The sequence below is a fragment of the Mus caroli genome, unplaced genomic scaffold (assembly GCF_978045245.1).
Source record: "Mus caroli unplaced genomic scaffold, Mus_caroli_1 scaffold_3, whole genome shotgun sequence".
In the NCBI taxonomy this organism is placed as follows: domain Eukaryota; kingdom Metazoa; phylum Chordata; class Mammalia; order Rodentia; family Muridae; genus Mus; species Mus caroli.
Genome location: NW_028227258.1, coordinates 48,481,673 through 48,509,324, shown reverse-complemented (window position 1 = coordinate 48,509,324; position 27,652 = coordinate 48,481,673).

The window sequence follows — 27,652 nt, the reverse complement described above, 5'->3', positions numbered from 1 at the left end:
CAACCGGAATCTTCTGTGGCAAAGCTTTATTGCTTACTTCTCAGGAAGACCCCGACCCCAGAAAATGGAGTCGCTTATATAGCCCTCAGCCATGACGTTTCAGCACCTGATGTGGCGTGCCAGCTCCTGATTCATTGCTTGCCCATCACCCCGCTATTACGCCCCGAGAATGGGCAGTGATTAGGAGTGAGTTCACTCTAGCACTTGTGCACAAGGCTTGTTTACTAGTTAGGCACAGAGGAGGCCAGCACCATCTTATAATGGTGATTGCTCGGGGCACGGCTCTCCACACTCAAGAAGGTGGGCTCCAGAAAATCAAATAACCCCATTAAAATATGGGGCTCAGAGCTGAACAAAGAATTCTCACCTGAGAAATACCGAATGGCAGAGAAGCACCTGAAAAAATGTTCAACATCCTTAATCATCAGGGAAATGCAAATCAAAACAATCCTAAGATTCCACCTCACACCAGTCAGAATGGCTAAGATCAAAAATTCAGGTGACAGCAGATGCTGGCGAGGATGTGGAGAATGAGGAACACTCCTCCATTGTTGGTGGGATTGCAAGCTTGTACAACCACTCTGGAAATCAGTCTGGCGATTCTTCAGAAAATTGGACATAGTAATACCAGAGGATCCTGCAATACCTCTCCTGGGCATATATCCAGAAGATGTTCTAACTGGTAAGAAAGACACATGCTCCACTATGTTCATAGCAGCCCTATTTATAATAGCCAGAAGCTGGAAAGAACCCAGATGTCCCTCAACAGAGGAATGGATACAGAAATTATGATACATTTACACAATGGAGTACTACTCAGCTATTAAAAAGAATGAATTTATGAAATTCCTAGCCAAATGGATGGACCAGGAGGGCATCATCCTGAGTGAGGTAACCCAATCACAAAGGAATTCACACAATATGTGCTCACTGATAAGTGGATATTAGCCCAGAAACTTAGGATACCCAAGATAGAAGATACAATTTGCTAAACGCATGAAACTCAAGAAGAACGAAGACCAAAGTGTGGACACATTGCATCATCTTAGAATTGGGAACAAAACACCCATCATAAGATGCTTTCCTGAGTAGATACAAATATAAAGAAAATAAAACTTTCTATAACTGATGGTTTGGATAAAAGACAAGCCATCAAGTAGGATACATTTTGATTTAAAAGTCATGAAGGCTCAAAGTGCTGGATCGTCCAAACAAAGTCAATACCAGAAAATTAAATTCTGAAGTGTCTTGAGTCTGGGGTCTAGTAAGGGAGTCTATGGAGATACTCAAAAAGAGCATTAGAATAAAACCGTGAAAATTGCAAAACTAAGTTGTTATTAGGGCAAAATGCTCACTGTAATAGTACATTTAGAAAAATATATAGGACAACCTATTTCTGAGTTGTCATAAATTATTAGAAAACTATGTTATAATTTCAGTAAAACAAATTTTCTCATGACATCTTCAGAGTGCATATTATAAGAAAATGGCCAGAAAGCAAAACAGAAAGCCAATGATTGCTTGTATCTCATCCATATTTTCCATGCAGTTTGTTACATTAAGATTAGTTATAATTTAAAAAACACAAAACATTTATGGATTACACAGTTTCGCAGACCTATTAGGGCTATAAATGTGGTTCAATTTTGTTTCTCAATAATTTATATTATAAAGTAATTTTCACCAATTTTAATTTCTTTAGGAAAGTGCAATGACTATATTCCCCACAGACACTCATTTCAGAAAATATATCATTATTTCACTTTAATATTGAGGGGAAAAAGCAGTGATCCTATTAGTAACTTGCATATTTCAGAAAATTTCCATAATTTTACACTCTATTATCATTTAGAAAATTCTACAGGGGTGAGTCAAGTAAATTTACACATAGTAAATTATGTACTCACAATAATCACTTAGAGTTTCAATGTTCACACCTCTAATTTTGAACATGATATTCTATGTCACTTACATATTTTTATTTAAAATAGAACGTATTTTGTGTGCATATATGTGTGCTCAAATATGTGCATGTCAAAGTACACATGTGGAGGTGAGAAGACACCTGGGACAGTTGGTTCTTTCTTACCTTTAGGTTGTGGGAGGAATACTCAGAATTTTTGGCTCAGTGTGTGTCTTTTCCCACTGAGCTACATTATCACTCTACTATTTTTGTTTTAATAAAGAACATCGTTTAGAAATTCATTGGTTCTTTTATTTCCCACTGATTTTGATAGTGTACACATAAAATGGCTTTTAAATTTATATTCGAAATATGGCTTTGATAAAAAGTATATCTGAAATTATGATAGAATATTTTCTGCTATTGTGAAGCTGGGACTAAAACAGTAAAGTTTCTAATTGGCAAATATTCCTGAGTCTCCTCTTGATACATCAGTAGTTTTAAATTTTTTTTAATTTTTAATATTTTTTATTACATATTTTCCTCAATTACATTTCCAATGCTATCCCAAAAGTCCCCCATAGCGCCCCCCACTTCCCTACCCACCCATTCCCATTATTTTGGCCCTGGCATTCCCCTATATTGGGGCATATAAAGTTTGCAAGTCCAATGGGCCTCTCTTTCCAGTGATGGCCGACTAGGCCATCTTTCGATACATATGCAGCTAGAGACAAGAGCTCCGGGGTACTGGTTAGTTCATCATGTTGTTCCAATTATAGGGTTGCAGATCCCTTTAGCTCCTTGGGTACTTTCTCTAGCTTCTCCATTGGGAGCCCTGTGATACATCCAATAGCTGACTGTGAGCATCCACTCCTGTGTTTGCTAGGCCCCTGCATAGTCTCACAAGAGACAGCTATCTTTGGGTCCTTTCAGCAAAATCTTGCTAGTGTATGCAATGGTGTCCGCGTTTAGAAGCTGATTATGGGATGGATCCCTGGATACGGCAGTTCCTAGATGGTCCATCCTTTCATCACAGCTCCAAGCTTTGTCTCTGTAACTCCTTCCATGGGTGTTTTGTTCCAATTCTAAGAAGGGGCACAGTGTCCACACAGTGTGGGTTCATTTCTTGGTCTTCATTCTTCTTGAGTTTCATGCGTTTAGCAAATTGTATCTTATATCTTGGATATCCTAAGTTTTGGGCTAATATCCACTTATCAGTGAATACATATTCTGTGAGTTCCTTTGTGATTGTGTTACCTCACTCAAGATGATGCCCTCCAGGTCCATCCATTTGGCTAGAAATTTCATAAATTCATTCTTTTTAATAGCTGAGTAGTACTCCATTGTGTAGATGTACCATAATTTCTGTATCCATTCCTCTGTTGAGGGACATCTGGGTTCTTTCCAGCTTCTGGCTATTATAATTAGGGCTGCTATGAACATAGTGGAGCATGTGTCCTTCTTATCGGTTGGGACGTCTTCTGGATATATGCCCAGGAGAGGTATTGCTGGATCCTCCAGTAGTACTATGTCCAAATTTCTGAGGAACCGCCAGACTAATTTCCAGAGTGGTTGTACAAGCTTGCAATCCCACCAACAATGGAGGAGTGTTCCTCTTTGTCCACATCCTCGCCAGCATCTGCTGTCACCTGAATTTTTGATCTTAGCCATTCTGACTGGTGTGAGGTGGAATCTCAGGGTTGTTTTGATTTGCATTTCCCTGATGATTAAAGATGTTGAACATTTTTTCAGGTGCTTCTCTGCCATTTGGTATTCTTCAGGTGAGAATTCTTTGTTCAGTTCTGAGCCCCATTTTTTAATGGGGTTATTTGACTTTCTGGAGTCCAAGTTCTTGAGTTCCTTATATATATTGGATATTAGTCCCCTATCTGATTTAGGATAGGTAAAGATCCTTTCCCAATCTGTTGGTGGTTTTTTTGTCTTATTGATGGTGTCTTTTGCCTTGCAGAAGCTTTGCAGTTTCATGAGGTCCCACTTGTCAATTCTCGATCTTACAGCACAAGCCATTACTGTTCTATTCAGGAATTTTTCCCCTGTGCCCATATCTTCAAGGCTTTTCCCCACTTTCTCCTCTATAAGTTTCAGTGTCTCTGGTTTTATGTGAAGTTCCTTGATCCACTTAGACTTGACCTTAGTACAAGGAGATAGGAATGGATCGATTCGCATTCTTCTACATGAAAACAACCAGTTGTGCCAGCACCATTTGTGGAAAATGCTGTCTTTCTTCCACTGGATGGTTTTAGCTCCCTTGTCGAAGATCAAGTGATCGTAGGTGTGTGGGTTCATATCTGGGTCTTCAATTCTATTCCATTGGTCTATTTGTCTGTCACTATACCAGTACCACGCCGTTTTTATCACAATTGCTCTGTAGTAAAGCTTTAGGTCCTGCATGGTGATTCCACCAGAGGTTCTTTTATCCTTGAGAAGAGTTTTTGCTATCCTAGGTTTTTTGTTATTCCAGATGAATTTGCAGATTGCACTTTCTAATTCGTTGAAGAATTGAGTTGGAATTTTGATGGGGATTGCATTGAATCTGTAGATTGCTTTTGGCAAGATAGCCATTTTTACAATGTTGATCCTGCCAATCCATGAGCATGGGAGATCTTTCCATCTTCTGAGATCTTCTATAATTTCTTTCTTCAGAGACTTGAAGTTTTTATTATACAGATCTTTCACTTCCTTAGTTAGAGTCACGGCTAGATATTTTATATTATTTGTGACTATTGAGAAGGGTGTTGTTTCCCTAATTTCTTTCTCAGCCTGTTTATTCTTTGTGTAGAGAAAGGCCATTGATTTGTTTGAGTTAATTTTATATCCAGCTACTTCACCGAAGCTGTTTATCAGGTTTAGGAGTTCTCTGGTGGAATTTTTAGGGTCACTTATATATACTATCATATCATCTGCAAAAAGTGATATTTTGACTTCATCTTTTCCAATTTGTATCCCTTTGATCTCCTTTTCTTGTCGAATTGCTCTGGCTAGGACTTCAAGTACTATGTTGAATAGGTATGGAGAAAGTGGACAGCCTTGTCTAGTCCCCGATTTTAGAGGGATTGCTTCAAGCTTCTCACCATTTACTTTGATGTTGGCTACTGGTTTGCTGTAGATTGCTTTTATCATGTTTAGGTATGGGCCTTGAATTCCTGATCTTTCCAAGACTTTTATCATGAATGGGTGTTGGATCTTGTCAAATTCTTTTTCTGCATCTAACGAGATGACCATGTGGTTTTTGTCTTTGAGTTTTTTTATATACTGGATTACATTGATGGATTTCCGTATATTGAACCATCCCTGCATCCCTGGGATGAAACATACTTGGTCAGGATGGATGATTGTTTTGATGTGTTCTTGGATTCGGTTAGCAAGAACTTTATTGAGGATTTTTGCATCAATATTCATAAGGGATATTGGTCTGAAGTTTTCTATCTTTGTTGGGTCTTTTTGTGGTTTAGGTATCAGAGTAATTGTGGCTTCATAGAATGAGTTGGGTAGAGTACCTTCTGTTTCTATTTTGTGGAATAGTTTGTGAAGAACTGGGATTAGATCTTCTTTGAAGGTCTGATAGAACTCTGCACTAAACCCATCTGGTCCTGGGCTTTTTTTGGTTGGGAGACTATTAATGACTGCTTCTATTTCTTTGGGGGATATAGGGCTGTTTATATCATTAACCTGTTCTTGATTCAACTTTGGTACCTGGTACCTGTCTAGGAACTTCTCCATTTCATCCAGGTTCTCCATTTTTTTTGAGTATAGCCTTTGGTAGAAGGATCTGATGGTGTTTTGGATGTCTTCAGGATCTGTTGTTATGTCTCCTTTTTCATTTCTGATTTTGTTAATTAGAATGCTTTCCCTGTGCCCTCTAGTGAGTCTGGCTAAGGGTTTATCTATCTTGTTGATTTTCTCAAAGAACCAGCTCCTTGATTGGTTGATTCTTTGAATAGTTCTTCTTGTTTCCACTTGATTGATTTCTCCCCTGTTTTTGATTTTTTCCTGCCGTCTACTCCTTTTGGGTGAATTTTCTTCCTTTTGTTCTAGTGCTTTTAGGTGTGTTGTCAAGCTGCTAAAGTGTGCTCTTTCTAGTTTCTTTTTGGAGGCACTCAGAGGTATGAGTTTTTCTCTTAGAAATGCTTTCATTGGGTCCCATAAGTTTAGGTATGTTGTGGCTTCATTTTCATTGAACTCTAAAATGTCCTTGATTTCTTTCTTTATTCCTTCCTTGACCAAGGTATCATTGAGAAGAGTGTTGTTCAGTTTCCACGTGAATGTTGGCTTTCTATTATTTATTTTGTTATTGAAGATCAGCCTTAGTCCATGGTTATCTGATAGGATGCATGGGACAATTTCAATATTTTTGTATCTGTTGAGTCCTGTTTTGTGCCCAATTACGTGGTCAATTTTGGAGAAGGTACCATGAGGTGCTGAGAAGAAGGTGTATCCTTTTGTTTTAGGGTAAAATGTTCTGTAGATATCTGCCAGATCCATTTGATCCATAACTTCTGTTAGTTTGACTGTGTCCCTGTTTAGTTTCTGTTTCCATGATCTGTCCATTGGTGAAAGTTGTGTGTTGAAGTCTCCCACTATTATTGTATGAGGTGCAATGTGTGCTTTGAGATTTACTAAAGTTTCTTTAATGAATGAGGCTGCCTTTGTATTTGGAACATAGATATTCAGGATTGATAGTTCCTCTTGGAGGATTTTACCTTTGATGAGTATGAAGTGCCCCTCCCTGTCTTTTTTGATGACTTTGGGTTGGAAGTCAATCTTATCAGATATTAGAATGGCTACTCCAGCTTGTTTCTTCATACCATTTGCTTGGAAAATTGTTTTCCAGCCTTTCATTCTGAGGTAGTGTCTATCTTTTTCTCTGAGATGAGTTTCCTGTAAGCAGCAAAATGTTGGGTCTTGTTTGTGTAGCCAGTTTGTTAGTCTATGTCTTTTTATCGGGGAGTTGAGTCCATTGATATTAAGAGATATTAAGGAAAAGTAATTGTTGTTTCCTGTTATTTTTGTTGTTAAGGTTGGCATTCTGTTCTTGTGGATGTCTTCTTTTAGGTTTGTTGAGGGATTACCTTCTTGTTGTTTCTAGGGCGTAGTTCCCGTCCTTGTATTGGTTTTTTCCTGTTATTATCCTTTGAAGGGCTGGATTCGTGGAGAGATAATGTGTGAATTTGGTTTTGTCGTGGAATACTTTGGTTTCTCCAGCTATGTTAATTGAGAGTTTGGCTGGGTATAGTAGCCTGGGCTGGAATTTGTGTTCTTTTAGTGTCTGTATAACATCTGTCCAGGATCTTCTGGCTTTCATAGTCTCTGGTGAAAAATCTGGTGTAATTCTGATAGGCTTGCCTTTATATGTTACTTGGCCTTTTTCTCTTAGTGCTTTTAGTATTCTATCTTTATTTAGTGCATTTGTTGTTCTGATTATTATGTGTTGGGAGGTATTTATTTTCTGGTCCAGCCTATTTGGAGTTCTGTAGGCTTCTTGTATGTTCATGAGCATCTCTTTCTTTAGATTTGGGAAATTTTCTTCTATAATTTTGTTGAAGATGTTTACTGGTCCTTTGAGTTGAAAATCTTCATTCTCATCCACTCCTATTATCCGTAGGTTTGGTCTTCTCATTGTGTCCTGTATTTCCTGGATGTTTTGAGTTAGGATCTTTTTGCATTTTCCATTTTCCTTGATTGTTGTGCCGATGTTCTCTATGCAATCTTCTGCACCTGAGATTCTCTCTTCCATCTCTTGTATTCTGTTGCTGATGCTTGCATCTATGGTTCCAGATTTCTTTCCTAGGGTTTCTATCTCCAGTGTTGCCTCATTTTGGGTTTTCTTTATTGTGTCTACTTCCCCTTTTAGGTCTAGTATGGTTTTTTTCATTTCCATCATCTGATTGGATGTGTTTTCCTGTTTCTCTTTAAGGACTTCTACCAGTTTGGTTGTGTTTTCCTGTTTTTCTTTAAGGACTTGTAACTCTTTAGCCATGTTCTCCTGTAGTTCTTTAAAGTCCCTCTTGATGTCCTCTATCATCATCATGAGATATGCTTTTAAATCCAGGTCTAGCTTTTCAGGTGTGTTGGGGTGCCCTGGACTGGGCGAAGTGGGAGTGCTGGGTCCTGATGATGGTGAGTGGTCTTGGTTTCTGTTAGTAAGATTCTTATGTTTACCTCTCGCCATCTGGTAATCTCTGGAGTTGTTATAGTTGTCTCTGTTCAGAGGTTGTTCTTCTGGTGATTCTGAGTATCGTCTGTCAGCAGACCTGGGAGACAGGCTCTCTCCTCTGAGTTTCAGTGGTTAGAGCACTCCCTGCTGACAAGCTGTCCTCTTAAAGGGAAGGTGTACAGATATCTGGCGTTTGGACCTTCTCCTGGCCGAAGAAGAAGGCCGAAAACAGGACCTTTCCCAGATGCTGTGTTGCTTTGGCAGGTCACAGAAGCTGTCAGCTTCTGTGGTGCACACTCTCAGCTGTGCAGACTACGTTCCTAAGTTCAGAGGAGTCCTGGATCCAAGATGTGCTCCCTGCTCCTGAGGCAGAGGGCTCCTGTGCAGGGCAGAATACAGTCTTCCAGCTGGGAGGGTGCAGGATGTCTGCAGCCCCAAAAGGGTGCTGCCTCAGCGGCTCTGTGGCTCCCGCCTGTCCCAGAAGCTGTCTGCCTCTGTGGTCCTCACTCTCACCTCTGCAGACTAAGTTCTGCGGAGTCCCGGAGCCAAGATCAGTAGTTTTAAATTTTAAAAACTTTCAACATCATGAGTATGTTCGCACATGTTATTATACAATATGTCACATTAGTATTTGAGATAAGTAATTATCTTACTTTCTGATTGTCTTCAACTCTTGTATCTGGAAAGAACCTATATGGTCAAAATAATAAGTATATTTTGTACAAAAGACTGTAGAAAATCATGAGGTCTATCTATGTTAAAACTGACAAGTACTTTGTTTTCACAAAGATGTAAACGTGTTATTACAAACTATATTAGAAAATAATTCAATTAATCATAGGAATAATTAAATACACATATGAAAAGAACCAAAGTGTAAACTAAGTTTTAGGGTTTAATTACAGTGTTCAAAATTAAGTGCCTTGAACAGTGTCTCCTTCTATGGAAAGCATCTCTGTCACTTTCAGTATGTAACAGGTAATAACATTTCTACATCCTTAAGCTTTATTTCCATAAAGTTACTTTTGAAAAAAGTTTGGTGAATATTAATAGATCATCAGAAGGCTAAAATGTGCAACAAGAATTAATATGAATATACAAAATTATGTGAAACTATTAGCACTGCTAAGGTATTACTTTCATCTCCAAAGCTTCCTGTGTTGCAATGTTGTGATTATTTCAGTGAATGCCCTGAGCATTTTTCTGTACCTCATAATTCTACCTTTCAATATACCTCAACAATTTTAATTGAAATATCAGATCCATATAAAGTATTATCAGAATTAAATGGTTTAGAAGATAGAAACATGTGAAGAGAATATTACAAAGTCATGTATGTGTGTGTGTGTGTGTGTGTGTGTGTGTGTGTGTGTGTGTGTGTGAACACATGTGGGACAATTGACATCAGATGTCTTCTCATTGCTCCTTACTTTATTTTTTGAGGCAGAATTTCTTCTCTGAAAGTAATTCTCAGTTTGGGCTTTATGGCCTTTCTAATAACCCTTTAGTATCCATCTCCTTCTGCTTCTGTCAGCAAGGATTACAGGATCTTACACTGTGTCCAGATTTTCTGTAAGTGTTGGGGATCTAAACTCAAGTGCTCATGCTTGCACTGCAGGGCATTTACACAACAGGGCAACACTATAGCCTTCCCCTAAAAACCATCACAAATAGCAATTTTAATGACTAGAGATAGCACAATGCACCTTACTCTCCAATTATGGGTATTTTTTTTTTTTTGCTTTTATTTAGTTTTCATTTTCTAAATTTATTCTATTTTTTCCATATTTTTTATTGGGTATTTAGTCAATTACAATTCTAATGCTATCCCAAAAGTCCCCCACATGCTCTCCCACCCACTCCCCTAACCACCCACTCCCACTTCTTGGCACTGGCGTTCCCCTGTACTGAGCCATATAAAGTTTGTGCGACCAATGGGCCTCTCTTTCCACTGATGGCCGAATAGGACATCTTCTGATTCATATGCAGCTAGAGACACGAGCTCCGGGGGAGATGGGTGGTATTGGTTAGTTCATATTGTTTTTCCACCTGAGTACTTTCTCTAGCTCCTCCATTGGGAGCCCTGTGATCCATCCAATAGCTGACTGTGAGCATCCTGCAATTCTTTAAGGGATTTTTGTGCTTCCTCTTTAATGTCTTCTACCTGTTTAACAGTGTTCTCCTGTATTTCTTTGAGTTATTAAGGTTCTTCTTGATGTCTTCTACCATCATCATGAGATGTGCTTTTAAATCCGGGTCTAGCTTTTCCTGTGTGTTAGGGTGCCCTGGACTGGGCAAGGTGGGAGTGCTGGGTTCTGATGATGGTGAGTGGTCTTGGTTTCTGTTAGTAAGATTCTTACGTTTACCTTTCGCCATCTGGTAATCTCTGGAGTTAGTTGTTATAGTTGTCTCTGTTTAGAGATTGTTCCTCTGGTGATTCTGTTACCCTCTATCAGCAGACCTGGGAGACAGGCTCTCTCCTCTGAGTTTCAGTGGTCAGAGCACTCTCTGCAGGCAAGCAGAGAGTGCTCCTCCTCTTACAGGGAAGGTATACAGATATATGGCTTTCGGACCTCCCTTCTGGCTGAAGATGAAGGTCCAGAACAGAACCTTTCCCAGAAGCTGTGTTCCTTTAGCCTGTCACAGAAGCTGTTGGCTTCTGTGTGCACACTCTCACCTGTGCAGACTACTTTTCGGTGGAGTCCCAGAACCAAGATGGCTCCCGCCATTCCTAAGGCAAAAGTCTCCTGGGCCAGATGGACACCTGTCCTCTGGCTGGGGAGGTGGTCGGATATCTGGAGCCTGAAAAGGGCGCTGCCTCAGAAGCTCTGTGGCTCCCGCTTGTCCCAGAAGCTGTTTGCTTCTGTGTGCACACTCTCACCTGTGCAGACTACTTTTCGGCAGAGTCCTGGAACCGGATTTTCTTCTCTTATCCAATCTATTTGGTCTTCTGTAGGCTTCTAACCTAAAAATTTTAAACTTTGTCTTTTTTTTTTTTTTTTACAATTTCTCTTTTAAGGAGTATATTAGTCATATTTTCATTATTTACACCACTGCCTTTCTCTTCTACCAATTTCTGGTATGCTCCTAGTCCTGGAATTTTGTTCCAATGTCACACAAACTAGAGTTATTTGCAATGAGAATTCACTCCTCAATCAGATTGCAATTTTGTGGGTATTTTTTATCATTAATGATGGATTTGGGAGAACTTAGCCCATTAGGGGTAATCTATGAATCGTTGGTTCTAAGCTGTGTAAGAAAGTTGATTAGACAACTCATAAGAGTAATTATGGCTACTGATTCAGTTCTAGCTTCTAGTTTCCTGCCCTGACTACTTTTCTTTTGGTGTTTTGTTTTGTTTTGTTTTGTTTTGTTTTGTTTTGTTTTGTTTTGTTTTGTTTTGTTTTTCGAGACAGGGTTTCTCTGTATAGCCCTGGCTGTCCTGGAACTCACTTTGTAGACCAGGCTGGCCTCGAACTCAGAAATCCGCCTGCCTCTGCCTCCCGGGTGCTAGGATTAAAGGCGTGCGCCACCACGCCCGGCAATACTTTTCATAGTATACTGGAACACGCAGGCTGAAAGAAATTATTCTCTCCCAAAAGTTTTCTGGTCATGGTGTTTATCACATCAGTAAAAGAGAAACTAATATACCATGTTAATGTAGACCATTAAGTCTATGTTAATGGCACAAATTTTTAAATTTTTTTCAAATACTCCTATTCAATAATCTGCTAAAACAGCTTTTGTCACATCCAAATAAATTCAGCTACACCTCCACACTAAAGCAACTCATAAATGTAACACACCGACATTAAGGGTTTCTACACCTCTTTGAAATCCCCATCTTATTTCTTATTGGTGAATTACATGAAGCTTAGGCCTATCTGAACTCAACTGCATAAATTTCTTAAGTAGCATCTTTTGGTTTGGTTCCACTATTTAATTGAGGTTATTTAGATTTATTTATTTCATTAAATTTTAGATTTGCTTTACTCCATATTGTAGTCTCCCCCCCCCTCTGTGTGTGTGTGTGTGTGTGTGTGTTTTATTTAGAACTTTTTTCATCAAAAGGGATTTGAGAAAGTGCTACCCCTGTTGCCATGGCAATTTTTTCATCAAAATTACAAGTTAAGGGGAATCTAGGACCAGTTCACCAATACTTATAAACTAGAGGCCCAGATACATAATAGTTCAATGATTTGACAGTGTCACTGCTTGATTCCTAACTGAGTGTGTAACAGTTTACTTCACAAAAGAGAACAGCATTGAAGTGTTGGATTATGTTGTGCAGCATTGCACGCCACAGCTGAAGTGATTTGATTATTCTTTGATTCTTGGGATATTTGTATTCATAGTTATATTCCAATAATTTATCATTATTTTGATATCATAGAATGTACTATATTTACTCCTTTATTGCTAATTTAAAAAGAAAAGTTACAATGAGTATAAAATATCTTCTGGTTGTAATATAATGAACAATGATTTCAATTTTCTGAAACACGAATGCTGCCACTAATGTTGAGTATGTCTCTAAATACAGCCTTATCTCTATGTATACATCTTTATGTGCATTTATAAACCTATTTTAATCTCAGTCTACAAGTAGTCATATTTTTCTTTAAATGTTTATTTTTCTTTTCTTTTTGAGATTATAATTTAATTACATCATTTTCCCTTTCTCTAGTCTGCCTACTTAGTCTCAAATTCACTGATTTTTCATTCATATATCAATTTACATGCATATATTAAATGTGTATCATATACACATATACATATACATTCCAAACTATAAGATGCAAAATTTGTATAATGTTACCTGTTGTATAATGCTAAACTTTCAGGGTTGACCATGTGTCACTGGATAGCCAACTGGTGTGTTCTTCCTTGGAAAATCTATTTCTTCCACCTGAGCATTCCTTTGTTCATGGTGCAGAGTTGAGTCATCCTCTCATAGCAGCACTTATTTCAAAATCAAAATAAGAATAGTTGAAATGGAAGGTAAGTGTTCTTTTAACTTTAAGTAATTTCAAAATTAGTTTACTTGTTAAATTTTAAACCATAGTACAAGGTATCTGAACAATTTGATGTTTAGTAGAAATACATGTTATGACTTTCACTTTTGTCATGTGAAGTTGTTATCTAAAATAAGATTCCTCCTTAAGGTTACCTTTGATAAAATAATAACTGACTCAACTGTCCTAGTGTTCAAAAAAATTCTAGCCTTTAAGCAAGTGTACAACTTGACTCTGTCTTTAAACAAATAAAACTAAAGAAATACATACAGAACTTAAAATAAGTAATATTTTCCATGGATATATCTATAGACATGTGTGAATTCTCCATTTTCTATTCTTTTTGTTTGTGTTATCCATATGTAAGACACATATATTTTGCATTGCTATGTTTATCATTTATGTACTTTGATATCTTTTTAAATTATGATTTTAGGAAATATTTTGTTTTATCAAGTGTTTGAAAAACCCATATACTCTATAAAAATATGGTCAAAATCATTCTACTAAGTTGAAAAAAATCAGGACAAATAGGAATATTTTAAGAGTCAGAAATAATGAGATATAGCAAGTACAAAATAAGTTCTCTAAATGACACAGTTAGGTGATTTAGGTGATACTCATGACTTTTTAGAGAATTATAAATGCTTGCAGATTGTTGGTGATTAAAATGTGCTTTAGTGATTTGCTTCACATACCTGATTTCAGAGGAATCTTTCAGACATGCAATGGACTAGAGAAAAGTGAGGCCCATCATTCAGTTTGATGAAAATTGAATAAGTATATAAATAAATAAATAAATAAATAAATAAATAAATAAATAAATAACAAGAGCACTTTACTGAGAAAAAAACAAAACAGCACAATCACTACAATTAGTCATTATTCATTATGTAAAAAAAAAAACATGGAAACAATTAGCTGAAATTTGGAAGTAAACAAAGCACTTCATCACTCTGAAGGCATCGTTAGTGGAACTAAAACACTGCCCAGACAAAGCAATCTTTCATGGGGACAGTGGACTTTTACTTCTGGAGTTTGCTAGACAAGTAGGTTTTATAACATTTTTGAATTCTTCTGGGCTATAGTTGTTTTGTATGTATTGTGGAGTGAACTTGTACTTTAAGGAGCCATATCAAATTTATAGAGAACTTTAAGGATGTCTCTCTGAGAACAGACCTCTTGTTGATTTAATGGTCATCTATTTTTACAACACAGAGCACCCAAATTATAAAAAACCAGAAGGTAAACAATGCTCTATGTCAGAGGAAGTGCTAAGATGTGGTAGCTACAACAAAAACATAAATATGCACTATCAAATGGGAAGAATAATTACTTACCTCCAAATTTAAATATTCCGTGCCACTTGTGACTCTAATGTTATATATTCAGGTGACAAAGGCACTGAATGCATAGCCATCATGATGAGGAGAGGACAGTTGCAAAGGACAGGGTCAATAAGGTACTTTTGTTGTTTTTCAATATTAGCAAGCTCTTAATCCATGAAGACCCATTTCAAATGTGCCCACAAATGGGATGTTGTCAGAGGAATACCATCAGGCTTTTATCTCTTCTGTGTATATTTACTCATTATGTTTTCTATCACATATAAATAAGGTATAGTAGGCTTGTAGATTACATGTAAGTGGAAGCTACTTCTCCAGTGACTGCCTAGCTCTTCCCATGTTCTTTACTACAGTGTTCATGAACTCACTCTCTGCAACTGTAAACAAGCTACCAACAAAATGCTTTTTTTGTAAGTTGCCTTAGTCATGGTGTCTTTTTACAGGAAAAGAAAACTAAGTCAAGTTGCAATTCACAATTTTCTTGCTAGGGTTAGTACTAAAAGTTATTGTTACAATATTAACTAGGCTACTGGTTACTGGAGATTATAAACTGTGCTGGCACTCCATAGTCAAGGTCTGTGCTGCATTTGATGCCAACATGCTACTTATGATGAGTTTCATGTTGTACTTAAATAACTCCTTAACTCTGTATATGAATTTGTGTCAGTCTTGACCCAGAGCAAATTTGAAGTACACACACTCTCCCTTCTTGTTGTGCTTCTTATCTTATCAATTCACTTGTGATGACTTGTGTTTCTTTTCTTTAGAACTTTCAAATTACTTTTAATTAGATATTTTCTTTTCCAAAAAATTTTGCAAGACCGTTCAGTTTAGAAAAATGACTTAGAGCTGATCCCTGGTCACACTGTTTATCTGGATGCCTATTCCCAGGTGTCTGTGGGACGTTAGCAGGGCACAGCAAGTGGGTTTTCCCACAACTGTCAAAATTCTGTTTGCTTGTTCCAGCAAAAAGCCATGTAGCTTTCACTTTTCTCAGGTTCATTTTTCTCTGGAGAGATCTAAAAATACAAACCCAAACTCAAGTTTAATGAATTCTACCTCCTATGATTTATTGTAATGGACTGAATTACTGTAATGAAAAGATCTAATTTTTTAAATTAAAATCAAGTATCATGTAGAAAAATGACATCCTTTGATTATATTATGGAGATGAACATGGTCCTATTTAAAACCACATATTGATCTACTATAAAAACCTTGATAAAATGCTCAAGGTTTGTGAATGATCAAATTAGTTAATTTTGACAAATCTGAATTTTAGCATGGTGAGCCTAAAGTATAATACTTACTCTCCCCAGTATTTTACTTAATAATCACATAATGTTAACTGAGGCCCATGAATATTAAATAATATATACTTGGGCACTAAACTAGGTAGAAAGATAATGGGGTGATAAAATTGTATGATAAATTATATTTACTTTTAACCACAAAATTTCAATTTAAATAAAACTTTCAATTATTAAAATTGATAGAAAATCTTATAGTTTTTAACTATTGACTATATATTGATTGAAAAAAGCATAGTAACTTGACAATATTGAGAATCACTCACAAGCCAAGCCAGTGAGCAGACATCTGAGAAATTATTAAGATTAAGTTAGCTGCTAGAAATATTTGTGTTTTATTTAGAGTTTTAACTACTGTGAACAGACACCATAATCAAGGTAATTTTAATAAAGGAAAATTTAATCCAGAGTGGTTTATAGGTTCAAAGATTCAGTCCATTATCATAGGAACATGGCAGGATCCAAGTAGATGTGGGGTTGGAGGAGCTGAGAGTTCCACCTCTTGTTCTGGAAGAGTCGTTTCCTTGGGCAGTTAGGAGTAGAGTCTTTTTTTTTTTCCTTTTTTATTAGATATTTTCTTTATATACATTTCAAATGCTACCCTGAAAGTTCCCTATACCCTCCCCCCCATCCTGCTTCCCTACCCACCCAATCCCACTTCTTGGCCCTGGAATTCCCCTGTACTGGGGCATATAAAGTTTGCAATACCAAGGGGCCTCTCTTCCCAGTGATGGCCTACTAGGCCATCTTCTGTTACATATGCAGCTAGAGACAAGAGCTCTGGGGGTACTGGTTAGTTCATATTGTTGTTCATAAAGGTTTGCAGACCCCTTTAGCTCCTTGGGTGCTTTCTCTAGCTTCTCCATTGGGGGCCCTGTGTTCCATCTTATAGATGACTGTGAGCATCCACTTCTGTATTTGCCAGGTACTGGCATAGCCTCATACAAGACAGCTATTACAGGGTCCCTTCAGCAAAATCTTTCTGGCATTGTTCAATAGAGTCTGGGTTTGGTGGCTGATTATGGGATGGATCCCCCAATTGGGTTGACTCTGGATAGTCCATCCTTTCATGTTAGCTCCAAACTTTGTCTCTGTAACTCCGTTCATGGGTGGTTTGTTCCTTATTCTAAGGAAGAATGAAGTATCCACCCTTTGGTCTTCCCTCTTCTTGATTTTCTTGTGTTTTGCAAATTGTATCTTGGGTGTTCTATGTTTCAGGGCTAATATTCACTTATCAGTGAGTGCATATCTCATGACTTCTTTTGTGATCGGGTTACCTCACTAAGGATGATGTCTTAGTCAGGATTTCTATTCCTGCACAAACATCATGACCAAGAAGCAAGTTGGGGAGGAAAGGGTTTATTTGGCTTACACTTCCATACTGCTGTTCATCACCAAAGGAAGTCAGGACTGGAACACAAGCAGGTCAGAAAGCAGGAGCTGATGCAGAGGCCATGGAGGGATGTTCTTTACTGGCTTTCCTCCCCTGGCTTGCTCAGCCTGTTCTCTTAGAGAACCCAAGACTACCAGCGCAGAGATGGTCCCACCTACAAGGGGCCTTTCCCCTTGATCACTAATTGAGAAAATGCCTTAGAGTTGGATTTCATGGAGGCATTTCCTCCACTGAAGCTCCTTTCTCTGTGATAACTCCAGCTGTGTCAAGTTGACACAAAACTAGCCAGTACAATTGAATCCTTGTCAACTTGACACACAAACACATCACTAGTAAGCCTCAACCTTTACATTCTTATTCATCCCCAAGATCTAAATAACTTTAAAAACTTCCCACAGTCTTTACATATTCTTAAAATTTCAATCTCCTTAAAATATCGATCTCTTTTAAAATTCAAAGTCTTTTTACAATTAAAAGTCTCTTAACTGTGGGCTCCACTAAAACAGTTTCTTCCTTCAAGAGGGAAAATATCAGGCCACAGTCACAATCAAAAGCAAAAATCAATCTCCAACCGTCCAATGTCTGGGATCTAACTCACGATCTTCTGGGCTCCTCCAAGGGCTTGTGTCACTTCTCCAGCCATGCCCTTTGTAGCACACACATCACACATCCATCTTCTTCTAGGCTCCAGATGCCTGTACTCCACTGCTGCTGCTGCTCTTGGTGGTCATCTCATGGTACTGGCATCTCCAAAACACTGCGTGACCCCTTCAGTCCTGGGCCTTCAATTGCAACTGAGGCTGCACCTTCACCAATGGCCTTCCATGCTCTCTCACAGTGCCTAGCCTCAGCTGCTCTGCATGACCCCTTCATGCCTTCAAAACCAGTACCCCCTGGGTGACCCTTACATATTACCAAGTCCTGCTGCAGCAGCAGTACAACCTTGGCTATCTCTGGAACACAGCCTCTTTGTGCTTTCAGAAAACACTTCCCAGAAGATATCACCTCAATGATGCTGGTCTCTTCTTAATCACCACTAATTTCTTAGCTCCAGCTAACCAGCATCAATAGTCCCAGTAATGCAAAGTTTTTGCTTTAGTAGTTCTGGTATCTTGTTAATCACAACTGTTTCTTCAGCCCCAGCTAACCAGAACTACAGAATCTTCACAATCAAAACAGCAATGGCCCTGAAAGGAGTCTAATTTTCTCTCTGAAATTTCACAAGCCAGGCCTCCATCTTCTGCACTGTTCTCAACATTATCTTCCAAGCTCCTACAAAACATCTGACAGAGCTCTTAACATTGAATGGATATTCAAGCCCAACATTCCAAAGTCCTGCCACAGTCCTCCCCAAAACATGGTCAGGTTGTTACAGGAATACCCCTCTCGGCTGGTACCAATTTGTCTTAGTCAGGGTTTCTATTCCTGCACAAACATCATGACCAAGAAGCAAGTTGGGGAGGAAAGGGTTTATTTGGCTTACACTTCCATACTGCTGTTCATCACCAAAGGAAGTCAGGACTGGAACACAAGCAGGTCAGAAAACAGGAGCTGATGCAGAGGCCATGAAGGGATGTTCTTTACTGGCTTTCCTCCCCTGGCTTGCTCAGCCTGCTCTCTTAGAGAACCCAAGACTACCAGCGCAGAGATGGTCCCACCTACAAGGGGCCTTTCCCCCTTGATCACTAATTGAGAAAATGCCTTAGAGTTGGATCTCATGGAGGCATTTCCTCCATTGAAGCTCCTTTCTCTGTGATAACTCCAGCTGTGTCAAGTTGACACAAAACTAGCCAGTACAGATGATAACCTCCAGATACATTCATTTGTCCAAGAATTTTATAAATTCATTGTTTTTAATAGCTGAGTAGTACTCCATTGTGTAAATGTACCACATTTCCTGTATCCATTCTTCTGTTGAGGGACATCTGAGTTCTTTCCAGCTTCTGGCTATTATAAATAAGGCTATTATGATCATAGTGGAGCAGGTGTTCTTATTACCAGTTTGAACTTCTTCTGGGTATATGCCCAGGAGGGGTATTGCTAGATCTTCCAGTAGTATCATGTCCAATTTTCTGAGGAACCTCCAGACTGACTTCCAGAGTGGTTGTACAAGCTTGCAATCCCACCAGCAATGGAGGAGTGTTCCTCTTTCTCCACATACTTGCCAGCATCTGCTGTCGCCTGAATTTTTGATCTTAGCCATTCTGACTGGTTTGAGGTGGAATCTCAAGGTTGTTTTGATTTGCATTTCCCTGATGATTAAGAGCTGTGGACATTCTTTCTGGTGCTTCTCAGCCATTCAGTATTCCTCAGGTGAGAATTCTTTAACTCTGTACCCAATTTTTTTAATGGGGTTATTTGAATTTGTGCAGTCCAGCTTCTTGAGCTCTTTGTATATACTGGATACTAGTCCTCTATCAGATTTAGGATTGGTAAAAATCCTTTCCCAATCTGTTGGTGGCCTTTTTGTCTTATTGACAGTGTCTTTTGCCTCATAGAAGCTTTGAAATTTTATGAAGTTCCATTTGTCAATTCTTGATCTTACAGCAGCACCCATTGTTGTTCTGTTTAGGAATTTTTCCCTTGTGCCCATATCTTCAAGGCTTTTCCCTATTTTCTTCTCTATTAATTTCAGTGTCTCTGGTTTTATGCGGAGGTCTTTGATCCACTTAGACTTGAGCTTTGTACAAGGAGATAAGAATGGATCAATTCGCATTCTTCTACCAGTTGTACCAGCACCATTTGTTGAAAATGCTGTCTTTTTTCAACTGGATGGTTTTAGCTCCCTTGTGGAAGATCAAGTGTAGTAGGAGGCCAGCCCCCAGCCTACATAAACTGGGTATTTCTGCAAGGCAGGCTGGGTCTAAAAGAGAGACTACAGCGAGAAAAGAATGAAGGCAAGACAAATTTTTCTCTGATCAAGTCCTGAGAGTTTACTAAGAGACTGTGCTTTTAAGGGGGAAGGCCCATCCCTGCTGCCAGTCCCTTTTTGGTGCCTGGAGCCAGCCTGTCAGCACTTGGTCACCAGTCTGTTGCTTATACAGGAATGTCTCAGGAAGACAGGTTCAGCCTCTCTGCAGGTAGCAGAATCTCAGGGCAGTTGACACTTCAAAAGAAGCCAGCCAAGTCTGAAAGCTGCAGGGCAGGTGGCCCCACCTCAGTGGCAATAAGGTCTGCATCAGCCTGCTTCAGGTTGGGGGAGGCTACAATCAAGTGACCATAGGTGTGTGGATTCATTTCTGGGTCTTCAATTTTATTCTATTGATCTACCTGTCTTTCACTGTACCAGTACTGTGCAGTTTTTATCACAGTTGCTCTGTAGTACAGCTTAATATCAGGCATGGTGATTGCACCAGAGGTTCTTTTATTGTTTAGAATAATTTTTGCTATCCTAGCTTTTTTATTATTCCAGATGAATTCACAAATTGCACTTTCTATCCCAGTGAAGAAATGAGTTGGAGTTTTTATGGGAATTGCATTGAATGTGTAGATTGCTTTTAGCAGGATAGCTATTTTTACTATATTAATCCTGCCAATCCATTAGCATGGGAGATCTTTCCATCTTCTGAGATCTTCTTTAATTTCTTTCTTCAGAGACTTGAAGTTCTTATCATACAGATCTTTCACTTCCTTAGTTAGAGTCACGCCAAGGTATTTTATATTATTTGTGACTATTGAGAAGGGTGTTGTTTCCCTAATTTGTTTCTCAGTCCATTTATCCTTTGTGTGGAGAAAGGCCATTGATTTTTTTGAGTTAATTTTATATCCAGCTACTGCACTGAAGCTGTTTATAAGGTTTAGGAGTTCTCTAGTGGAAATTTTGGGGTCACTTATATATACTATCATATCATCTGCAAAAAGTGATATTTTGACTTCTTCCTTTCCAATTTGTATTCCCTTGATGTCCTTTTGTTGTCAAATTGCTCTGGCTAGAACTTCAAGTACAATATTGAATAGGTAGGGAGAAAGTGGGCAGCCTTGTCTAGTCCCTGATTTTAGTGGGATTGCTTCGAGTTTCTCTCCATTTAGTTTGATGTTGGCTACTGGTTTGCTGTATATTGCTTTTATTATGTTTAGGTATGGGCCTTGAATTCCTGATCTTTTCAAGACTTTTATCATTAAGGGGTGTTGGATTTTATCAAATGCTTTCTCAGCATCTAACAAGATGATCATGTGGTTTTTGTTTTTGAGTATGTTTATACAGTGGATTATGTTGATGGATATCCATATATTCAATCATCCCTGCCTCCCTGAGATGAAGTCTACTTGGTCATGAAGGATGATCATTTTGATGTGTCCTTGGATTTGGTTTGCAAGAATTTTATTGAGTATTTTTGCATCGATATTCATAAGGGAAATTGGTCTGAAGTTCTCTTTCTTTTTTGGATCTTTGTGTGGTTTAGGTATCAGAGTAATTGTGGCTTCATAGAATGAATTGGGTAGAATATCTTCTGTTTCTATTTTGTGGAATAGTTTGAGAAGATTTGGAATTAGGTCTTCTTTGAATATCTTTTTTTTTTGATTTTTAATATTTTTATTACATATTTTCCTCAATTACATTTCCAATGCTATTCCAAAAGTCCCCCATAGCGCCCCCACTTCCCTACCCACCCATTCCCATTCTTTTGGCCCTGGCATTCCCCTATATTGGGGCATATAAAGTTTGCAAGTCCAATGGGCCTCTCTTTCCAGTGATGGCCGACTAGACCATCTTTCGATACATATGCAGCTAGAGACAAGAGCTCCGGGGTTCTGGTTAGTACATCATGTTGTTCCAACAATAGGGTTGCAGATCCCTTTAGCTCCTTGGGTACTTTCTCTAGCTTCTCCATTGGGAGCCCTGTGATACATCCAATAGCTGACTGTGAACATCCACTCCTGTGTTTGCTAGGCCACAGCATCGTCTCACAAGAGACAGCTATTATTGGGTCCTTTCAGCAAAATCTTGCTAGTGTATGCAATGGTGTCAGCATTTAGAAGCTGATTATGGGATGGATCCCTGGATACGGCAGTCTCTAAATGGTCCATCCTTTCATCACAGCTACGAACTTTGTAACTCCTTCCCTGGGTGTTTTGTTCCCAATTCTAAGAAGGTGCACAGTGTCCACACTTTGGTCTTCATTCTTCTTGAGTTTCATGCGTTTAGCAAATTGTATCTTATATCTTGGGTATCCTAAGTTTTGGGCTAATATCCACTTATCAGTGAATACATATTGTGTGAGTTCTTTTGTGATTGTGTTACTTCACTCAAGATGATGCCCTCCAGGTCCATCCATTTGGCTAGGAATTTCATAAATTCATTCTTTATAATAGCTGAGTAGTACTCCATTGTGTAAATGTACCATAATTTCTGTATCCATTCCTCTGTTGAGGGACATCTGGGTTCTTTCCAGCTTCTGGCTATTATAAATAGGGCTGCTATGAACATAGTGGAGCATGTGTCCTTTTTACCGGTTGGGACATCTTCTGGATATATGCCCAGGAGAGGTATTGCTGGATCCTCCGGTAGTACTATGTCCAATTTTCTGAGGAACCGCCAGACTGATTTCCAGAGTGGTTGTACAAGCTTGCAATCCCACCAACAATGGAGGAGTGTTCCTCTTTCTCCACATCCTCGCCAGCATCTGCTGTCACCTGAATTTTTGATCTTAGCCATTCTGACTGGTGTGAGGTAGAATCTCAGGGTTGTTTTGATTTGCATTTCCCTGATGATTAAGGATGTTGAACATTTTTTCAGGTGTTTCTCTGCCATTCGGTATTCCTCAGGTGAGAATTCTTTGTTCAGTTCTGAGACCCATTTTTTAATGGGGTTATTTGACTTTCTGGAGTCCACCTTCTTGAGTTCTTTATATATATTGGATATTAGTCCCTTATCTGATTTAGGATAGGTGAAGATCCTTTCCCAATCTGTTGGTGGTTTTTTTGTCTTATTGATGGTGTCTTTAGCCTTGCAGAAGCTTTGTAGTTTCATGAGGTCCCACTTGTCAATTCTCAATCTTACAGCACAAGCCATTACTGTTCTATTCAGGAATTTTTCCCCTGTGCCCATATCTTCAAGGCTTTTCCCCACTTTCTCCTCTATAAGTTTCAGTGTCTCTGCTTTTATGTGAAATTCCTTGATCCACTTAGACTTGACCTTAGTACAAGGAGATAGGAATGGATCGATTCGCATTCTTCTACATGTTAACAACCAGTTGTGCCAGCACCATTTGTTGAAAATGCTGTCTTTCTTCCACTGGATGTTTTTAGCTCCCTTGTCGAAGATCAAGTGACCGTAGGTGTGTGGGTTCATTTCTGGGTCTTCAATTCTATTCCATTGGTCTATTTGTCTGTCACTATACCAGTACCATGCAGTTTTTATCACAATTGCTCTGTAGTAGAGCTTTAGGTCCGGCATGGTGATTCCACCAGAGGTTCTTTTATCCTTGAGAAGAGTTTTTGCTATCCTAGGTTTTTTGTTATTCCAGATGAATTTGCAGATTGCACTTTCTAATTCGTTGAAGAATTGAGTTGGAATTTTGATGGGGATTGCATTGAATCTGTAGATTGCTTTTGGCAAGATAGCCATTTTTACAATGATGATCCTGCCAATCCATGAGCATGGGAGATCTTTCCATCTTCTGAGATCTTCTATAATTTCTTTCTTCAGAGACTTGAAGTTTTTTTTATACAGATCTTACACTTCCGTAGAGTCACGCCAAGATATTTTATATTATTTGTGACTATTGAGAAGGGTGTTGTTTCCCTAATTTCTTTCTCAGCCTGTTTATTCTTTGTGTAGAGAAAGGCCATTGATTTGTTTGAGTTAATTTTATATCTACCTACTTCACAGAAGCTGTTTATCAGGCTTAGGAGTTCTCTGGTGGAATTTTTAGGGTCACTTATATATACTATCATATCATCTGCAAAAAGTGATATTTTGACTTCATCTTTTCCAATTTGTATCCCTTTGATCTCTTTTTGTTGTCGAATTGCTCTGGCTAGGACTTCAATCCAATTGTGCGCGGGACCTGAGACTGCATTAGTTAGGGAAGCAGAAACCGGCTGAGTAGGGCCACAGGCCTCATCTGCCGGATCAGCGCCGGGGTAGCTAGAGTGCAGGGTTGCCTGACACCTGCCAGCTTCCCACGACCCCCGTCACAGGATTTTGGGACTGCTGGTGAGTGGAACACAGCTTCTGCTCCAGTCCAATCACGTGGGACCTGAGACTGCTCTGGTTGGGGAGAGAGAAATCCGGCGTACATAGGGCCACAAGCCTCTTCCGGTCAGAAAAGCACCAGGATAGCTAGGGCGCAGGGTCGGCTGACACTCGCCAGCTACCCACAACACCCGCCACAGGATCTTAAGAATTCTGGTGAGTGGAACACAGCTTCTGCTCCAATCCAATTGCGCGCGGGACCTGAGACTGCATTAGTTAGGGAAGCAGAAACCGGCCTCAGTAGGGCCACAGGCCTCATCCGGCCAGATCAGCACAGGGGTAGCTTGAGCACAGGGTCGCCTGACACCCGCCAGCTACCCACGACCCCCGCCACAGGATTTTGAGACTGCTGGTGAGTGGAACACAGCTTCTGCTCCAGTCCAATCACACGGGACCTGAGACTGCTTTGGTTGGGGAGGCAGAAATCCGGCCTACGTAGGGCCACAAGCCTCTTCCTGTCAGAAAAGCACTGGGATAGCAAGGGCGCAGGGTCGGCTGACACTCGCCAGCTACCCACAACACCTGCCACAGGATCTTAAGACTTCTGGTGAGTGGAACACAACTTCTGCTCCAATCCAATTGTGCGCGGGACCAGAGACTGCATTAGTTAGGGAAGCAGAAAACCGGCCTGAGTAGGACCACAGGCCTCTTCCAGCTGGACCAGCACCGGGGTACCGCCAGCTACCCACGACCCCCGCCACAGGATCTTGAGACTACTGGTGAGTGGAACACAGCTTCTGCTCCAATCTTTAAACAGTGACAACGATAACAACTAACCCCAGAGATTACCAGATGGTGAAAGTTAAACGTAATAATCTTACTAACAGAAACCAAGACCACTCACCATCATCAGAACCCAGCACCCCCACTTCGCCCAGTCCAGGGCACCCCAACACACCGGAAAAGCTAGACACGGATCTAAAAGCATATCTCATGATGATGGTAGAGGACATCAAGAAGGACTTTAATAACTCACTTAAAGAATTACAGGAGAACATGGCTAAAGAGTTACAAGTCCTTAAAGAAAAACAGGATAACACAATCAAACAGGTAGAAGTTCTTTGAATATCTGATAGAATTCTGCACTAAACCCATCTGGTCCTGGGCTTTTTTTGGTTGGGAGACTGTTGATGACTGCTTCTATTTCTTTAGGGGAATTGGGACTGTTAGATTGTTAATCTGATCCTGATTTAACTTTGGTACCTGGTATCTGTCTAGGAAGTTGTCCATTTCATCCAGGTTTTCTAGTTTTGTTGAGTATATCCTTTTGTAGTAGGATCTGATGATGTTTTGGATTTCCTGAGTTTCTGTTGTTATGTCTCATTTTTCATTTTTGATTTTGTTAAATAGGATACTCTCCCTGTGCCCTCTAGTTAGTCTGGCTAAGGGTTTGTAGTGGCTATTCCTGGTTGTCAACTTGACTATATTTGGAATGAACTACAATCCAGAATTGGAAGGCTCACCAGTGACCCTTATCTGGAGGCTTGGAGATAGAAGTTTCTGATCTGGATCTTGGTATGGAGATCTTGAGGCATAGTGGCTATGGATTCCAGAAGATTAAATGTCCGAGTTCAAGGTCATCCAGGATTAAAGATGCAGTGGGACACACCTTTAATCTGGGCTACACCATCTGCTGGAGACAATATAAGGACATTGGAAGAAGGGAGTCTGGCTCTTGCTCCTTCTCCTGCTTGCTGTGTAAGACTGAGTAACTGCTAGATCCTTGGACTTCCATTCACAGCTACTACTGAACCATTGTTGGGAATTGGGCTGCAGACTGTAAGTCATCAATAAATTCCTTTACCATATAGAGACTCTCCATAAGATCTGTGACTCTAGAGAACCCGAATACAGGATTTATATATCTTGTTGAATTTCTTAAAGAACCAGTGCCTGGTTGATTTTTTGAATAGTTCTTTTTGTTTCTACTTCGTTGATTTCAGCCTTGATTTTGATTATTTCCTGCTGTCTATTCCTCTTGGGTAAATTTGCTTCCTTTAGTTCTAGAGCTTCCAGCTGTGCTGTCAGGCTGCTAGTGTATGCTCCCTCTAGGATTTTTTTTTTTTTTTTAGGCTCTTAGGCCTTTGAGACGTCCTCTTAGGATTGCCTTCATTGTGTCCCATAAGTTTGGGTATGTTGTGGCTTCATTTTCATTAAACTCTAAAATGTCTTTCATTTCATTCTTTATTTCATACTTGACCAAGGGATCACTGAGTAGAATGTTGTTAAGTTTTCACGTGAATGTTGGTTTTCTATTATTTATGTCGTTATTGAAGATCAGCCTTAGTCTGTTGTGATCAGATAGGATGCATGTGATAATTTCAATACTTTTGTATCTGTGTAGGCCTGTTTTGTGAGCAATTATATGGTCAATTTTGGAGGAGGTACCATGTGGCGCTGAGAAGAAGGTATATCCTTTATTTTAGGATAAAATGTTCTGTAGATCCCTATTAAATCCATTTGTTTCATAACTTCTGTTAGTGTCCATGTGTCTCTGTTTAGTTTCTGTTTCCAGGATCTTTACATTGGAGAGAGTAGGGTGTTGAAGTCTCCCACCATTATTGTGTGAAGTGCAATGTGTGCTTTGGGCTTTAGTAAAGTTTCTTTAATGAATGTGGCTGCCCTTGTATTTGGAGCATAGATATTCAGAATTGAGAGTTCATCTTGGTAGATTTTACCTTTGATGAGTATGAAGTGCCCCTCCCTGTCTTTTTTGATAACTTTGGGTTGGAAGTCGATTTTATTAGATATTAGAATGGCTACTCCAGCTTGTTTCTTCAGACCATTTGCTTGGAAAATAGTTTTCCAGGCTTTCATTCTGAGGTAGTGTCTGTCTTTTTCCCTGAGATGGGTTTCCTGTAAGCAGCAGAATGTTGGGTTTGTGTAGCTAGTCTATTAGTCTATGTCTTTTTATTGGAGAATTGAGTCCATTGATGTTAAGAGAAATTAAAGAAAACTAATTGTTGCTTCCTGTTATTTTTGTTGTTAAAGTTGGGATTCTGTTCTTGCGGCTGTCTTCTTTTAGGTTTGTTGAAGGATTACTTTCTTACTTTTTCTAGGGTGTAGTTTCCATCCTTGTGTTGGTGTTTTCCCTTTATTATCCTTTGAAGGGCTGGATTTGTGGAAAGATATTGCGTGAATTTGGTTTTATCATAGAATACTTTGGTTTCTCCATCTATGGTAATTGAGAGTTTTGTTGGGTATAGTAGCCTGAGTTGGCATTTGTGTTCTCTTAGGGTCTGCATAACAGCTGTCCAGGATCTTCTGGCTTTCATAGTCTCTGGTAAGAAGTCTTGTGTAATTCTAATAGGC